Source organism: Amblyomma mixtum, chromosome 2, assembly GCF_055824585.1.
Source record: "Amblyomma mixtum isolate Tamu chromosome 2, ASM5582458v1, whole genome shotgun sequence".
Taxonomy (NCBI): domain Eukaryota; kingdom Metazoa; phylum Arthropoda; class Arachnida; order Ixodida; family Ixodidae; genus Amblyomma; species Amblyomma mixtum.
This window is the reverse complement of record NC_143013.1, coordinates 302,425,321-302,444,308: the sequence shown is the minus strand read 5'-3', so window position 1 is coordinate 302,444,308 and position 18,988 is coordinate 302,425,321. Positions and strand designations below refer to the sequence as shown.

At 50.3% G+C, this 18,988-nt stretch overlaps 1 long non-coding RNA gene across 1 annotated transcript; it reads left to right on the top strand.

Moving 5' to 3' along the window:
• Nucleotides 1–12,145: 12,145 nt before the first annotated feature.
• Nucleotides 12,146–17,784, top strand: LOC149364716 (uncharacterized). The gene is made up of 2 exons (XR_016289215.1): nucleotides 12,146–13,310; nucleotides 17,582–17,784. It is a non-coding gene; the product is annotated as an uncharacterized LOC149364716 (long non-coding RNA).
• The last annotated feature ends 1,204 nt before the right edge of the window (nucleotides 17,785–18,988 follow it).

The following is an 18,988-nucleotide window of genomic DNA, read 5'->3' as shown; positions in this document are numbered from 1 at the left end:
TGAGTTGAGACCTAGCCGCTAGCCGTTGCGTCTTTATCAGGAGGTGTGGCAAGCCCACCCCCTTATCTTTTGGAGTAGAGTATACATTAAGAACAAAGACACTTATCGTCCTTTCTTTTGGGCAAAATCTCCAGCAGGACGTAGTCCTCCCTGCTGCTATCTATGGTATGCTGAATCACTGTGGTGTTGCGATGGACTAGCTCCGAAAGCAAAGGCGCATAACTGGCCCCCTGGGACAGTGGACACCTCAGTCGCGCTTTAAGTTACGTGGCGGTAGTGACAGATGTTCACTGAGGCTACAGGCCTTCGGCGTTCATTGCGTTCATTGGTGACGTTGGCAACGTTCTAGAATCATTTTGAAGAACGGCTGGGTGCATAACTGTCCACTGAGTCAGTGGTTGCCTCAATCGCGCTTTGAGGGGCATGGAGGTGGAGAGAGGCAGAATTGGGCTGTATGCGTTAGCTCTGGCAACGTTGTGGCAGACACGCGGCACTGCAGCGTTGAATGGGTGAGCAACCTCTCGTGATCAACCCACCTGCCAAGGTGGCAGGGCAGGCGCACTGCCTTTCCAGCGTCCGGAACGCGCTCAACGTCACAGACGACAAGCTGCCTCTAATTACCTAATACACTACAGCTTTCGCTCTCTAACTGGGTTCAACAGTAGTTAAACCGCAGCTAATTTTTAGAGCGCGGCTCTTTGGCGCCCGTTTCTGCGTTTCGCGGCGTCGCCGTCGCCGTTGTGCGTTGTAACCAGCAGTGGACACCTTAGTCACGCTTTTATCCGCCGCGGTGGCTCAGTGGTAAGGCGCTCGTCTACCGAGCCGGAGTTCCCGGGTTCGAACCCCACCGCTGTGGCCGCATTTCGATGGAGACGAAACGCAAAAGGCGCCCGTGTGCTGTGCGATGTCAGTGCACGTTAAAGATCCGCAGGTGGTCGAAATTATTCCGGAGGCTTCAACTACGGCACCTCTTTCACTCTTTCTTCTTTCACTCCCACCTTCCTCCCTTCCTTTACGGCGCGGTTCAGGTGTCCGCCGAGATATGTGAGACAGGTACTGCACCATTTCCTTTCTTCAAAAACCAATTTACCAATTTTAAGGCGGAAGCCTTTAATGCCTCATCGTTGTAAGCAGGAGTTGTCGACAGAAAATGTCACGCTTTTCAATTTGTCGAAATGCTCGTGACGTCACAGTGCGCGAATTTCAAATGGGGCCAATTGTACTTTGGCTAGTAACCATGCAACCAATCAAATGGATCGTATAGTGATGCTCCAACTAAGTAGGACTGAGTTTAAATAATTGCTTAATTAATCAATTAGCCTAATTAAGATAGAGGAGAATGAAGAGGTCAGAATACAGAGGAAAAGAAAAGAAAGACGCGCGTCGCAGCGACAACAGCGTCCGCGGAAGGAGACGCTGCTAAAACAGATAAGTACGAAGCCGCGTTCGCTCCACCACCACGCACTTCCCCACTCAGTTTGACGTTGCTCGTTTGATATACGTTGTGTCGAACATTCTAGACAGTTCCAACATTTGACAGGTGAATGACAGAACACGATGGATCGAAATACAATGATATAAATATGAAATAGCCTAATTAACCTTTCTAGTTAGACCGCATAAATCAATAAAACCGAGAACGAAATTGGTCAGCCGCCGCGGTGGCTCAGTGGCTATGGTGCTCGGCTGCTGTCCCGAAAGACGCGGGTTCGATCCCGGCCGCGGCGGTTGAATTTCTTTGGAGGAGAAATTCGAGGCCCGTGTACTGTGCGATGTCAGTGCACGTTAAAGAACCCCAGGTGGTCGAAATTTCCGGAGCCCTTGACTACGGCGTCTCTCATAGCCTTAGTCGCTTTGGGACGTTAAACCCCATAAACCAAACCAAACCAAATTGGTCGAGTTGGGGAATCGAACCAGGGTCTCCGGAGTGCGATACGAGCACGCTAGCCACTCCGTAATGCCAGCTGAATGGTTTGGAATGAACAAAGGCGCGTCTAGCTAATACGGCGTCTTCGTTCGCTCCCATCTTCCCCATTTCCCTTACGACGAGGTGCAGGTGTCCACCCAGATATGCGAGAGAGATACATTTCCTTTCCTCAAAAAATAAATTTACCGTCCAGCAAGGCGTACAGCCGAATTGGCGATGGCGTTCTGTGGACTCCCTGGCAGCGTTGCAAGACGCTGTCGCGTTCCACTCTTACAGGCGAAGCTTAACATGTTAACCACACATCAGTAACACACGCAGACAGCCAATGGACGCGTCATTCGCTGGTAGCACTTGAATCATCATTCACAACCACATTCGTGGCAGAATGCTGTACTCAGGCTTTCGCCTTGCACCACTTTAGTCGCCAAAGTGACTCCTACATTTTTATGCTGTGAAACCAATGGAGCGGGAGCTTGAAAAGCAAAAGAAAGGAGCATAACTGCTCTCTTGGAACAATGGACACCTTAATCGTGATTTAAGCTACGTGGCTGTAGTGACACGTGCGCTGCATGCGTTGGCATTGACAACGCTGCTCCCTGGTTCAGTGTACGCCTGAATAACGCTTATAGGCAGATGGGGTAATGAGAGAGATGTGGGCTGCCGGCATTGACAACGTTGTGCCAGAAACGCGGCCGTCGGCGTTCATTGTGTTCATTGACGTTGGCGTTGAAAACGTTTCAAATTCCGACCATTTTAAGGAAAGGAAGTGCGCATAACTGGCTCTCTGGGTCAACGGATGCCTGAATCACGGTTATAGGTAGTACGTGGGGTGCTGAGAGAGAGTTGTGAGTTGCATGCGTTAGCGGTGACAACGGTGAGCGAACTCTGGCGATCAACCATTAACTGCCACCTGTCAGGGTGGCAGGGTGGAAGGGGACTTTAATGTATTATGGCGAAAGCCTTTAATGCCTCATACTGTCGTTAGCAGACGCGTCGGCAGGCGTGTCGACAGACGCGTCGGCAGCCGTATCGAAAGACGCGTCGGCAGATTCATCCGCCTTTCGGCGTCACTGCTTAAAAGGCTCAAGGTTCCAGCATGAATAAAGGCGCATCTAGCGAATGCATGGGCTTCATAAATGAAATAAAAGAAGTCAAGAAAAGGAAAATAAAAATAATAAAATAAGCAAAAATAAAAACAAAATAAAAAATAAAATAATAACAGGAGAAAAAAATAAATAAAAAAGAACAAAATATGAAAAATAGAACAGTAAATAAAAACAAACAGAAATTTCTTACCACTTGTGCGGGAGAACATCCCGTTCCTCTCGCTCGTAACGCCTCCCACGGCTGTGACAACCTCGCGAAATACTTGCATAGATTGTGTCTTTGAGAACAAGGCAATGGTGCCGCAAGTCGAGCATATATCCATCTATTTCTCCGACCACAAAGCCTCCTTCATGACAATCAAGAACTGTTAGCGGAGTGTTTCTTGAAGGAAATTGTGTGAAAAATAAGTTTGTAAATGTACATACGTGTCTTGCTCGATTTCTTTGTCTCAGTCTATCGAAGAGCTATTTCGCATTAGGAAGTAACGTAATCGTGGGCAATTTTTTTCTCCACTGAAGGAACAGCTGCACGTTAAAGCACACCAGGCGGTCGAATTATCCGCAGCCCTACACTGCGGCTGCCCTCATAGCGTGAGTAGCTTTTGAACCTTAAACCCTATAAATAAGAAATCACAAATATTAGTTTTTGTCGAGGCAACGTTACCTAGGAGCTGCGTTCTGTGCCATGAACATGCGATGTGAACACGTCAATACACAAACGAACTGAACGACGAATATTTCTCCCAAACAAGGGTCGGGCTTGCACACGTTAATAGGCGAGACGTGCATACTTAAAGCATTTATTTGCCCCTCATGGTAGAGAAGAGATTAAGTACTCTATAATGGGAAAAGAAACGCCGAGAGCAGATGTTTGCAATTTCCTTCCGGTATTGTATTCATTGTATAAACTAGGAAAACATTTCACAGTTTTCTCCCGAGAAGTAAATAATAGCACAAGCCTTTCCTATAGTGGACTGGGTATTGTACTTGTCGGTATCCACTCAAACACGTTCGTAGATTACTGGACTTCCTTCGAGCGTCCAGTGTGTATCTGTACTTGTAAATAATACTTTATGCCAATAGGCACACGGTCACAATGAATAAAAAAATGCTGTTTTTGGCCATACAAAAGACGGCGCATACCGACGCTGGAGGATCGACCAAGAATCGCTGTTGATGTTGGTCGCATACCCACATTGGGCTTCAACCAAGAGTCGAGAAGCATAGATTGCTATTCATCTGTTCGTTCACGGGGAATAATAATTATTTAAATAAATAAATAAATAATAATAATAATAAAAGAAGACGATGAAACACGCGTGGAAGGGCAACACTAGTGGGTTCTGATTCAAGTAGGGTAAAGTGAACTAGAAGTAACTCTAGAAAGAGAGCATGGACTGAAAAAGAAAAAAAAATGGCCGAGGCTTAACTTGGTTAAGCCTGGAGAATGCGAAGCATCATCCTGTCGCGTAATTTGGAGGCGCACAACCACAACGACGGCGCGAGGTGGGCCCCCGTTTCTCCACTGTCGTGACGTCATCGTGTCACGTGGTGTGACGTCATGTATCACGTGATTTGGAGGCGCACAACCACAGCGACGGCACGAGGTGGGCCCCGTTTCTCCACTGTCGTGACGTCATCGTGTCACGTGGTGTGACGTCATGTATCACGTGATTTGGAGGCGCACAACCACAGCGACGGCGCGAGGTGGGCCCCGTTTCTCCACTGTCGTGACGTCATCGTGTCACGTGGTGTGACGTCATGTATCACGTGATTTGGAGGCGCATTACCACGGTGAAGGGCTGAAGTGGTAGCTAAAGTAGTATGCTTCGCATAAAAAAAGTTCGAATTTAAAAAAAAGATTAAATTGCACCCTGGCCAATCCCCCATAGAGACATACTTATGTTTCTCCATAAATCCCCTGCCGTGGGTATAGGCCATTAAGCCAGAGAACACCATCATCATCATCATGATTAAATTGCTACGCGAGGCGTCTTTATCGGGCTCTGGCATCAGTTCGTGCCGGCGTTTCAGCGCGAGCGCACGTGAATTCAGACCCGTAATCAGCGCTCCTCTGGCTCCGCGTCTGTCGAGCTTTCTCTGGAACGCGAAGGCGATAGCTTGGTGACGTGACAGTGGCATTCACAGTTCGTTGCGTTGAGACGCCAGCTACGGAGTCCAGCCACTTGAGCATCTGCGGAGCGTCAGATGGTATCGGCGGAAGGAATGGTAGGCTCTTATGCTCTCTACGGGGTCAGCAAAAACGTGGTGTGTCGGCGGACGTGCTTCCCGGGGCCCCTGTCTCCGAGCGCATACTGCGGTCGGATGTATACTCGCACATATATGGTGATCCTCCCCTGCTGCCACGCCACCTGCGCCGAGCTCCTGCCACCGAGCCGGTACTGCGCCTACTGCTGCCGGGTATGCTCTGCCGTGATGTTCCCCCTGCTGCCACGTCATCTGTGCCCAGCCACTGCCTGCGAGTCGGTACTGCACCTACTGAAGCCGGGTGTGCCTGCACATGGCGACGCTGCCCTGCTGCCACGTCATCTGTGGAGAGCCCTTGCAGCTACGGCCGGGTGTGCTCTGCCGTATTGCTCCCCTGCTGCCACGTCATCTACGCAGAGTCCGTACCTCCGAGCAGGTGCTGCACTTACTGCGGTCGGGTGTGCCCGCATGCGGCGATGCTTCCCTGCTGCCACGCCATCTGCGCCGAGCCCCCGAATCTCGGCCGGTACTGCGCCTACTACGACCCCGTCTCGTCTTCCCTGATGCTGCCGTGCTGCCACACCAACTGCACCGAGCCGCTGTCCCCGAGCCGCTACTGCACTTACTGCGGCCGAGTGGGCTATAACATGATGCTCCCGGATGCGGTGTCATCAGCGCCGGATGCTACGGCCAGCGTACGAGTAGCAGCTACGTCTTCTTCGCGGAAGCGAACGGCATCCGCCAGCAAGACGTCGCTGTGACGGTCTACTAGAGCAACGACCTGGCTGCACGGCACGTAAGCGGTGACTGCTGATACTTTCCAACATTGCAGCTGGAAAATAGCGTAGTGAAGTACTTAATTAAAGAGTGCCTGCGTGGGGTTTCGTCAGATTCGAAACGAGGACTGCGCAAAGTACTCAACAGGGGCCGATGCAAAAGCTGCACGGGACACAATTTACGTCCCGTCGTATGGGTGCCTTAAGCCATAGCCGAATAAGTCGTACTGTTGCGTTCCGCATCACAAATGATATCAACTCGGGGGCTGTGATGCCAAAGGACCGCGTCCGTTCCATTCGCTTAGATTGCTGAACGGTGGACGCCGCAGGTACTGCGTCCGTATAGCCTGAGAATACTCTTCCCAGGAGCTTGCTGGTATGCAGATCTGCTGCTAGATCGATTCGATTTGGTTGGTTGGTAACAACTTTATTCATAGTCCTGCAGAGCTTTCGCCGACGGGGCCTTAGGTCTCCCACGTGGGGACGTCGAGGCGCTGCCTCGCCGTCGCCTCGCGGGCCTGCTGGACGGCCCAGAGTTGGTCCCCGAGGCTGGGGCTGCGCAAGGCAGCGGCCAACCGCGGCGGGAGGGTTCCGGAATTAGCACCGTGAAGGTTTTTGTTACAGTCCCAGAGCATGTGAGTTAAAGTGGCTACATTGGCGTTGCAGACCTTGCATATATTTGTCGGGTATGTACCGGGGTAAAGCCTGTCTCCATGAGAATTACTTGAGACCGGTGATATAGCGATCGATTTCACTGGGCTGCGTGAGGTGCAAACCCTACAGTGATACCTAGGACAACGGCATATTTGATCTAAATGCGGCCCCTTCTGGTGTCAAGAAATATCCGGAGCCCTTCACAACGGCGTCCATCATAGAAGGAGTCAATTTAGGATGCCAAACCTCCATAAACCGTAAACCTTCTGATGCCAAGGGCAGACGAGCAGAGCTCAGCGTCTGTGGAAGCGTTGCTACTCCGGAGGCCCGCACAGAAGCATCCTTGGAGGGTTCGTGATTATCGGGGCGCGCAGTTGCTACGCCTGAATGGCCACACGCGTTCAAGTAGCTTGGTTCGTTGGTATTACGCGACAGCCTATACAGCCCGTTCGGTCGAAAAGCCGTCGGCGTCGTAGTTGTGAGCACTGTGCGTCGGAAAAAATCGTGCCATGCCAGACATTTGCCGAGAATGTTCCGGATGGGGTTATACGATGCAGCGTTTCGTGCACCACAAACTTACTAGTAGAGCCTTGCCTGCTGCAGGGATTCGTACCGGCGACCTGTAATCGAGGCTTGCGTATTATGCGCGGTTCGGGTGTCCGCCAGGTCAAGTGAGACTCATTTGCGTGCTCAAAAAAACAATATTCGATTTGTCCAATGGGCATGGCGTCGCGCCGAACGGGCGATGGCGTTCCGCGGACTACCTGGCAGCGCTGCAAGACGCTGTCGCGTTCGACACTTAAAGGCGAAGCTTAAGCGTCCTACAATCTTTTTTCGTTTGCCTCCCCGTTAATATGATAACCTGGCTGAATAGCCGAGCGCCTAGCCACTGAGGCTTCACGGCGGATCTGTCGCACTTGTTAACGCGACAGGATTACCGTGTGGCAGAAAATCCAGTGTCGTCGTCGGCATCGGCGGTGTTGGCTGTGAGCGAAAAATCCCAGAAGCATTAATAAATAAAAAAAATCTTGTAAGACAGATTACACTCTCGTGTAAGTCTTATGACACAGCGATGCTGTTTAAGATTGGTTCGACTAAGTTAACCGTGGTTTATCTGTTGTCGCGGGGCAGTGGGGCCGTGCGGGGACGGAGGAATCACACGGTGAGCGGCGAACAACGCAGCGCACATCCAAGGCGCGTTCGCCACGAAGCTTGCGGCTTGCTGCCCGTTCGTTCGGCGCGGAAGCTATGCTGGCGTTCACGGCATCGGGTTTGTTGAGAAGCCTCCTAAAGACTCCGAGCGACTTGTCAAACGGGCAAGGCGTCGCGTCGAACGGCCGATGTCGTTTCGCGGACTCCTTGGCAGGCTGCGGCACGCTGTCGCGTTCCACTCTCAAAGGCGAAGCTGAAGTGTCCTCCAATATGTTGTTCCGAAACGCTGCCGCCGTGGTCGGGTTCGAACCCGGGTACTCCGGCTCATCAGTTAAGCGCGCTAACCACTTATCCACCGCTGCTGGTCAAGCACACACATAGTACAAGTATTTTGCGGATCATCATGTCTGAACACCTTATCCTGGCGGTTTCCTGCGCATTCTATCTATTCGCAGATGGGGCGAGAAATCCCATTGTTTTGCTGCTGCACAATAAATAATTTGCATTTATTTTTGGCTACTACCAGCTGGAGTACCCCGCAGAGGGCACACCTTGACGTGTTGAACATTTTGGTTACATTGATGTAGTCAGTGCTTCGCGGCTCCCGTTTGCTCATTCATCATGACAGTGGCGGAGTATCCTGGGCGCCTTTGCAATGAAAGTATGCAGAGTTATGGCAAACTAACCAGTGTCGACGTGGCAGATACTCTCTGCAGAAGGGCCATGGATACCGTTGAGGCGGAGCCTCTTGCTGTGAACGCTGCCCGTATGTTATAACAAGGGAGCAGATACTCATATACTCATTGGCAACCACCCAAGCGCAGCTATACAGCTACAAAGTGAAGATATATAGCTTCAGAGTTAAAATATCTGTCCCGGTCTGGGTTGCAGCCTAGCACCATCGCCTCACGTGAGCAGTTGCTATACTAACTGAGCTGCCGCTACCAATCAACTGGGCGCTATCAACTGGCACCAGAATTCAAAGTAGTAGCAGTAGTAATGGCTTATTTAAAATAATGATAAAGAGGAAGGGAAACATTTTTTCTTGGCCAGGCATCTGCCGTCGCTCCGAGAAGCACCTGAGCTGGGGCAGCGGAAAAAGAGCGATAGAACGCAGATGGCAGAAATGAAATGAAAGAAGTGAGAAGATGCAGCATTTGCGAAAAGGCAAGGACAACCGGCTAGTGGTTCTAATGCGCTTCATCGCGGGTACAATCTGCCTCCCACGTGGCAATCGCCTATTTTTAGTTCCTGAGCATTAGAGGGGAGACGGCGAGGAGTGTAGCCGTAGGGGAAGCCCTGCCCACCAGATTGTGGGGAAAGTGCCCCCCGCGGCAGGCGGCAGTTAACAATTGGTCGCGAAACGCTGCCCCAGGAAGAGTAACCTGGATCTCAAAGGCCCCAGCGATTGCGGCACCTGATATCGCGGGGCAGTGGTTCATCGCTGAACCGCTGCACCACGCGCTAGGAGTTGTATGAGGGCTCCCAGGGATACATGAATCTAAAGTGGAGAATGACCGGTGTCGCGCCGTTAAAGGATTAGAAGACGCCAGAAAATCGGTGTGAGGGTCAAAAGCGTAATTCATAATGACGACCGCAACACATTTCCGTCGTGCCGCCCAAGTGAGCTGCTATATGTCAATGCACGTTAAAAAACCCGAAGTGGTAGAAATTTCCGGAGCCCTTCGCTGCGGCGTTCCCCATAGCCTGATTAGCTTCTGGATGTTAAAGCGCCATAAACCATGCAGGATTTCGTAATTGAGCGTTACCTCTTAGGTCGCGTTAGTATGAGACAGAAGGTCATTCAAGTGGGACCTCTCTGGGTGATGCAGTCTGGACCACCTGGTTCGCGTAGAATGTTCGGAAGGATATGAAACGATTCAGAGTGTTACGGAGCATATGATTACTTGTCGAATCAAAGCTGCCATATGGATTCGCACTGACGATCTTTGGTTCTCTAAATCGTGACTTTTGAAACTTCAAACGTCTATTACGGCAAAACTAATTGGCGACGGACATTCGAAGCTGTGCCGAATGATTGGTCTTCTCGGGCTGTACACGTTGACATCAAAAAGAAGATATCCGGATATAACAAAAAATTTGTACTGGATGTAGCGAAGATGGCTAATGACGTATTCGTTTGATATTGCTAACGCTCTGTACTCATACGCTGCCTCACCGTTTTGCTATGTAATTTTTCAGTCTCTCCTTTTTCATCCTTTCACAGATGGTTACAGGCCTATCTTATAATAGTCGAGCGAGCTCTAGTTTGCCTGAGTGCTTTTCGATACGTCAAAGGCCTTACAATTTCAGAGCGCCCATCCCCTGTACCTGAGGGCAAACCCAGATCGGAACAGTGCAAAGTGGTTCTCAGCAGGGTGCTTGTTGTTCTCATTGCCTTTAAGTGGGCCTGAGTCTTTTTAAGGGTTAAGAATGCGTTGTTCTTTCTTCTGCCGCTTTTCAGATAAGGCGCTGGAAACCCGGGAGAGGATGCAAGATTCTGGGGCCGATCGCAGCTCTCTACATGCTCAGCCGAATCGCCGCTGCGCGATTTAGCTAGGCTTTTCTTTTGCCGCCTAGTGGCGGGAAATTCGTCATTTGGGTCTAATTTCGATTTTATTTAATAAACGAATTATTACTGCTACAAAAGTGGACAATTTTTTTATTAAGGAATACACGGCACTGCAGCAGTAAGCCTCAGCATTCACAAGGGTGAGCAACACCTCTTGATCAACCCACCTGCCAAGGTGGCAGGCAGGGCGGACGCGCTGCCTATCCAGTGTCCAGAACGCGCTCAACGTTACAGACGCCGAGCCGCGTCTAGTTGCCTGATACACCACAGCTTTCGATAACTAGGTTGAACAGTAGTTAAACCGCAGTTAATTTTTTTGCGCTGAAGGAGCGGCTGCACGTTGAACACCAGGTGGTCGAATTATCCGTAGCCCTTCGTAGGGCTGCCCTCATAGCGTGAGTCGCTTTCGACGTTAAACCCTATAAATAAGAAATCACAATTAAGGGCCTTTAATGCCTCACCGTTGTAAGCAGGAGTTGTCGACAGAAATATCACACTTTTCAATTGGTCTAAATGGTCATGACGTCACAGTGTGGGAATTTCAAACGGTGCCAATTGTACCTTGGCTAGTAACCATATAACCGATTAAAGGGATGGTATAGTCATCCTCCAAGCAAATTAAATAAAACCGAGTAGGAAAATGGTCGAGTTGGAGAATCGAACAAGGGTCTCCGGAGTGCGAGGCGAGCCCTCTAACCACTTTGCCATGCCAGTTCGATGGTTTGGAATGAGCAAAGACGCGTCTAGGGAATATGTGTCTCGTTCACTCCCATCTTCCTGCCTTCCCTTACGGCGAGGTTGAGGTGTCCACCGAGATACGCGAGACAGATACGTTTTCCTTTCCTCAAAAACCAATTTGCCACCGAGCAAGGCCTATAGAGCCGAACGGGCGATGGCGTTCTGTGAACTCCCTGTCAGTGTTGCAAGACGCTGTAGCGTTCCACTCTTAGAGGCGAAGCTTAACATCTAAACCACACTTCAGTGACACAAACAGCAACATGCGCTTAAGGCTTTCGCCTCCCCGCACTTTGGGTCAACAAAGCGCCCTCCTGAATTTTTAAGGCGAGAGCCTTTAATGCGTCATGCTGTCGTTAGCAGACGCGTCGGCAGCCGTGTCGACAGACGCGTCGGCAGCCGTGTCGGCAGATTTGTCCGCCTTTCGGCGTCACTGCTTAAAAAGAAACTGCGCCGAGGGTGGGAATCGAACCAGGGCCTTTGGAGCGGAGACGCTACCACTCCGCCACGAAGGCTCAAGGTTCGAGCATGAATAAAGGCGCATCTGGCAATACCTCATCTGGCAAATCGTTCAAAATTTTCGGCACATAAGCACAACGTCTAGCTTCACCGAATCTTGTTGAAGATCGCGGAACAACAAAACGAACACTATTACGAAGGCTTCGGAGGTAAAGTGTAACATATTTTAAATTCACTAAACCATGACATGTCGTAAAACCACAGTTTGTACGAACAGATTCCAGAAGCATGGAAGACAAAGTGCAGAAAAGATGTTAGGATTCGCTATGGTTGGAGCATTGCAGGCTATATTTCTTAATATGGTCTTTAACAAAGAATCAACACGGTTTTGCAATTGAGTGGAGCAAAAAGCAAAAACAGTAAAAAGAAATAATAATAATAATAATAATAATAATAATAATAATAATAATAATAATAATAATAATAATAATAATAATAATAATAATAATAATAATAAATGAAGGTGAAACACGTGCAGAAGGGCAACACTGGCAGATTGTGATTCTAATAGGACATGAACTAAAAACGAAAAAAAAAGTTCGTATTAAAAGAAAAATTAAACTGCACTCTGGCCAATCTACCATAGCGCAGCCGTGGGTATGTACCCCTGAGGATACCATCATCATCATGAAGATTAAATTGCTACGTGAGGCGTCTTTATCGCACTCTGGCATCAGTTCGTGCCGGCGTTCCAGCGCGAGCGCACGTGAATTCAGACCCGCGATCAGCGTTCCTCTGGCTCCGCGTCTGTCGTGCTTTCTCTGGAACGCGAAGGCGATAGCTTGGGGACGTGACAGTGGCATCCACAATTCGTTGCGTTCAGACGCCAGCTACGGAGTCCAGCCACTTGAGCGTCTGCGGAGCGTCAGATGGTATCGGCGGCGGAAAGAATGGTAGCCTCTTTTGCTCTCTACGGGATAAGGAAAGACGTGGGGTGTCGGCAGACGTGCTTTCTGGGGCCCCTGTCTCCGAGCGCATACTGTGGTCGGATGTACTCGTTTATGGTGATCCTCCCCTGCTGCCACGTCACTTACGCCGAGCTCCTGTCTCCGAGCCGGTACTGCGCCTACTGCAGCCAGGTATGCTCTGCCGTGATGTTCCTCCTGCTGCCACGTCATCTGTGCCCAGCCACTGCCTGCAAGTCGGTACTGCACCTACTGAAGCCGGGTGTGCCTGCACATGGCGACGCTCCCCTGCTGCCACGTCACCTGTGGATAGGCCTTCCAGCTTCGGCCGGGTGTGCTCTGCCGTGATGTCCCCCTGCTGCCACATCATCTACGCACAGCCCGTGGCCCCGAGCAGGTGCTGCACTTACTGCGGTCGGGTGTGCCGGCATGCGGCGATGCTTCCCTGCTGCCACGCCATCTGCGCCGAGCCCCTGAATCTCGGCCGGTACTGCGCCTACTACGACCCCGTCTTGTCTTCCCTGATGCTACCGTGCTGCCACACCACCTGCACCGAGCCGCTGCCCCGAAGCCGCTACTGCACTTACTGCGGCCGAGTGGGCCACGATGCTCCCGGATGCGGTGTCATCAGCACCGGCTGCTACGACCAGTGCAGGTACGAAGCGCGGCCACGTCTTCTTCGCGGAAGCGAAGGGCCTCCGCCAGCAAGACGTCGTTGTGACGCTCTACTCTAGCCAGGACCTGGCTGCACGGCACGTAAGTGGTGACTGCTGAAACCTTCCAACATTTTGCAGCTGGAATATAGCGTAGCGAAGCGCTCAATTAAAGCGTAACTGCGTTGGCTTTCGACAGATTCAAAACGAGAACTGCGCAAACTGTTCAGTGATGCCAAAGGACTGCGTCCGTTCCTTTCGCTTAGAGGACCGTGGACGCCGCAGATACTACTGCATCCGTACAGCCTGAGAATACTCTTCCCGAGAGCTTGCTGGTATGCAGATCTGGTGCCAGATCGATTCGATCTCCGTGACAATCACTTGACCTGGGAATACCGGTGATCTAGCGATCGATTTCACTGCGATGCGCGAGGTGCAATCCCTACAGTGAGACCTAGGACAACGGTATATTTAGCGTATACAGATCGTGCACTTAGGTCTAAATGCGTAGGGTCTAAGCACGTGGCCCCTTCTGGTGCCAAGAAATTTCCGGAGCCCTTCACAACGGCGTCCCTCATAGATTTAGTCGCTTTAGGACGTCAAACCCCCATAAACCATAAACCTTGTGGTGCTAAGGCCAAGGGAGCAGAGCTCAGCTTCTGTGGAAGCGTTGGGGGCCCGCACGGAAGCATCCTCGTGAAGGGTTGGTAATTATCGTGGTGCGCCGTTGCTATGCATGAATGGTCACACACGTTCAAGTAGCTTGGTTCGTTGGTATTACGCGACAGTGTATACAGCTCGTGCGGTCGAAAAGCCATGGGCGTCCTAGTTGTCAGAACCGCGCGCCGGAAAAAATCGTATCATGCCAACCATTTGCCGCTGAATGTTCCGGATGGTGTCATACGTTTTAGCTTTGGTGCACCATAAACATAATAGAGCCTTGCTTGCTGCAGGGATTCGAACTGGCGACCTGTAATCGGGGCTTGCGTATCATGCGCGGTTCGGGTGTCCACCAAGCCAAGGGAGACAGTCATTTGCAATGCTAAAAAAAAATATTTGATTTGTCCAACGGGCATTGCGTCGCGCAGAACGGGCGATGGCGTTCCGTGGACTCCCTGGCAGCGCTGCGATACGCAGTCGCGTATCTCCAAGCATTTTTCGTTTGCCTCCACGTTAATGTGGTTCCCTGGCTGAATAGCCGATCACCTAACCACTGAGGCTGCACGGCGGGTCGGTCGCACTTGTTAACGCGATAGCGTTAGGGGCCCCATGTCGCAGAAAAGCCGGTGTCGACGTCGGCGGCGTTGGTTTGGTTTATTGGAGTTTAACGTCCCAAAACGACTCAGGCTATGAGGGACGCCGTAGTGAAGGGCTCTGGAAATTTCGACCACCTGGGGTTCTTTAACGTGCCCTGACATCGCAGAGTACTTAGCCCTCTAGAATTTCGGCGGCATTGGCTGTGAGCGAAAAATCCCAGCATTAATAAATAAAAAAAATTGCAGGGCAGATTACACTCTCGTGTAAGACTGATGACACATCGACGCTGTTTGGTCCAACTAAGTTAACCATGAATATACTCCTCATTTCTATCTGTTGTCTTGGGGTAGGGGGGCCGTGCGGGAACGCAGGAATCACGTGGTGAGCGGCGACAACGCTGCGCACATCCAAGGCGCGTTCACCACGAAGCTTGCGGCGTGCTGCCCGTTCGTTCAGCGCGAAAGCTATGCTGGCGTTCGTGGCATCAGGTTTGTTGAGAAGCCTCCTAGAGACTTCGAGCGATTTGTCCAAAGGGCAAGGCGTCGCGCCTAACGGGCGATGGCGTTCCACGGACTCCTTGGCAGGCTGCGACACGCTTGGTAACTGTTACTAGAATTCATTCGCCTCTCCTCGTTCAGTTAAAAAAAAATTTACATCTAAGCTTACCTTCTTAGCGCATTAATCAGCGAATGGACATTGGCATTAGCGGCCGAGTGGTCTAGAGTGGTAGGTCCGTGCTGACGTTTCACAGGCAACTGCCCGGATGGGGATCTCACAGGCCCAGTTTGGCGTCTGTGCGATCACGTAAGTACAGTACATACTCGGCCTAGATCCTCTTGCAGTACTCGGTTAGATCACGTTCGCGGCACACTTCAGGGACCCCCGTCAGTACCCGCTAGCAAGAAGCAAGAAAACTGATGGTTTTTGAGGAAAGGAAATTTCACTTCTCGGTGGGCATCTCAACTCGCTAGGGGGTAATATAAAGCGGTGCCGTAGTGGAGGGCTCCGGATTAAACCCCCGGGGGTCTATAATGTTAGTGTTCTGACATCGCACAGCACGCGCTCGCCTTTACGTTTCGCCTCCATTGAAACGCGGCCGCCGTGGAGGGCTTCGAACACGGGTTCTGCGGCTCAATAGCCGATCGCACTAACCACTGAGCCATCGCAGCAGGCGAAGCGAATATTCTCTCATCCAGTGATGACTTTTTCGTAGCAAAAACCCTTCGTTGGTTTTGAGTAAAGGAAAGGCGCATATATTGCTCCCTTGGTCAGCGAACATCTCAATTGCGCTTTGAGGTGCGTGACAGTGGTGTCCACCTAACTCATTACGCGTAATGCATTGCACGGCTGCCGTTGTACCTCCTAATTGCTTCTGCTAAATTGCTTGTCCATAGCTATCCTCTCGCCGCAAAATTGGGAAGTGCACTGAGCGATGGAAGGTTGTGAGCAGCGTAAGTTCATGAGCATGAATTCCTGAAGATGACTCCTCCAGCAGAGAGCTGTGCTCTTACAGCACGCATACACACAAATTGAAAATTGGTTTTTAAGAAAGGAAATCGCGCAATATCTGTCTCACATATCTGTACTGTGCGATGTCAGTGCACGTTAAAGAACCCCAGGTGGTCGAAATTTCCGGCGCCCTCCACTACGGCGTCTCTCATAGCCTTAGTCGTTTTGGGACGTTAAACCCCATAAACCAAACCAACCATATCTTGGTGGACACCGGAACCACGCTGTAAGGGACTGATAGAAGAAAGGAAGGAAGATGTGCCGTAATGGAGGGCTCCGGAATAATTTCGACCGCCTGAGATCTTAATCGTGCAGTGACATCGCACAGCACACGTGCGCCTTTTGCGTTTCCCCTCCATCGAAACGCTGCCGCCGTGGTCGGGTTCGAACCCGAGTACTCCGGCTCACTAGCCGAGCGCGCTAACCACTAAGCCACCGCGACGGCTCAAGCACACACACAGTGCAATTATTTTGCGGAGCATCATGCCTGAGCACCTTATCCTGGCGGTTTCCAGTGCTTTCTATTCGCAGATGGTGCAAGGAATCACATTGTTTTGCTGCTACACAATAAATAATTGACATTTCTTTTTGGCTACTATGAATGTAAAGTAGAGAATGACCGGTGTCGCAGCGTTAAAGGATTAGAAAGAAGACGCCAGAAAAGCGGTGTGAAGGTCAATGAGCGTACTTTGCAATGGCGACCGCTGCACATTTCCGTAGTGCCGCCCAATGAGCGGCATGCCAGTGCACGTTAAAGAACCCCAAGTGGTCGAAATTTCCGGAGACCTTCACTACGGCGTTCCTCATAGCCTGAGTTGCTTTGGGACGTTAAACCCCAATAATCCAACATAAACCAAACCGTACAGCATTTGGTATTTTTAGTGCTTTAGCTCTGATACTCTCCTTACTCAAGTTCGCCTTGGTATGAAATACGATGTCATTCAAGTGGGACCGGTGGGTGGTACAATCTGGACCACTTAATTTACGTAGAATGTTCGGAGTAGTGTGAAACGATTCAGCGTGTTACGGAGCATATGATTATTTGTCGAGCCAAAGCTGTTACGGTGATTCGCACCGACGACCTTTGGTTCCCCAAACCGTGACTTCTTGAAACGTCAACCGTCCATTACGGCCAAACTAATTGGTGTAGAACATTCGAAGTGGCGTCAAACGATTTGTCTTCTTGCGATATATAGGTTGGCATAAAAAAAGTAGGTATCCGGATATAATGAAAAATTTGTACTTGATTTAGCGAAGATGACAAATGACGCAATATTTGTTCGATTTTGCTGACGCTCGATACTCATACGCTGCCTCATCGTTTTTGCTCTTGAGTTTTAAAAAAAAATCTCCCCTTTTTCATCCATTTACAGATGGATGTAGGTCTATCTTATAATAGTCGAGTGAGCTCCAGTTTGAGTGCTTTTCGATACGTCAAAGGCCTTACAATTTCAGAGCGCCCCATCCCCCAGTACCTGAGGGCAAGCCCAGATCGGAGCAGTGCAAAATGTTTCTCAGCAGGGTGCTTGTTGTTCTCATTGCCTTTAAGTGTGCCTCAGGCTTTTCAAGGGTTAAGAATGCGTTGTTCTTTCTTCTGCCGCTTTTCAGATAAGGCGCTGGGAAGCCGGGAGTGGATGCAAGATTTCGGGGCCATCTTTCCAGGACGCAACTCGCTGCAGTACTTCCTCAGCCGAATCGCCGATCGCAGCTGCGCGATTTCGCTCTGCTTTTCTTCGGCCGCCTAGTGGCGGAAAATTTATTTGCTTCTAATTTCGATGTTATTTATTAAACGAATTATTACTGATGCAAAAGTGGAGAGCTGTTTCATTAAGGAACACGAGGTGTTCGAAATTACCGGGAGTCCTCCACTACGCGCATCCCTGATAGCCCTAGTGGCTTTGACACGTTAAACCCTGATAATCCATTAACACTATTCCTTAAGTGGAGCAACAACGACTTGTTTGGCCATTGAAACAAACAGGCGTGTGCTGCTTACCCCTCACCATGACTCATTAACTATAGTTTTGTCTTTTTGATGGTGTTGTAAAGTAGCCGTACAGGCTTGTGTAATTGCTGTGAATTGTATCTTGGCGTAAAAAAAACGAACAAAAAAACTATGGGGCCACTTTGGCAGCCTAAAGTGCGCTAGGCGAAAGACTTTGTCGCGATACTTAGACTGCCAATGACTGCCTTTGTTTGTTACTGCTGCACCGCTTATGAGCCATCCTCCTCCACTAGCTGCCGCACACCGACTGACGACGGAGCAGCGCTCGACGCCACCTAAAGCCCCTCAAACTAACGCCACCGAGCCGACAGCTCCACCTGTCGACGAAGACGACGTCACGTTTTGGCAGCTGCGCTCGTCGATGAGTCACCCCAGGCGCTGGATGTAACGCCGGACGGACGGACGGTAGAATGAGCCATTAAAGGCTTTCGCCTTAGTACAGTGAAGTGTCTGCAAGGAGCTACTTCACTTATAAGAAGCCGTCCTAAGGCCACATTTACCGTGTCTGCCATTGTCAAAAATATTTCAGAGTACTCACGGGCAGCAAGTTGGGGGAGTGGTTGATGAATTGTTTAATTTGGCGCCAGCGTAAAACACACGGAAGAATGGCCAGCGATTGCCCCGTGTGTCTCTTCTGTGCCTGTATTTTAATTACACTGGCGCCAAGTTTTAATATTGACGCACGGGCACGCTTGTCAGGTTCAGATATTTTTTTTATGTAAAATTGTTGCTAAAATTGCTTTATTACTCGTGCACGAGTGTAAATTGCTGACGCCCGTATGTTGTGGCCTTTGCTGGTTCTCTCTTTCCATGGTTAGCCCTAATACTTTCTTTTCTATTATAGGGTTTGCTCCTCTCAGCAGTCTTTGTGACGTTTCAGTAGGAAATTCGTTACTTATCGTGGTTATTTTACGACATGGAGGCTGGCGCATTCTGGGGTCGTATTATGTAACGTGCATATCAATGCAGGAATGCATTTAAACGCTACAGTTTCAACTCCCATTGTCCGT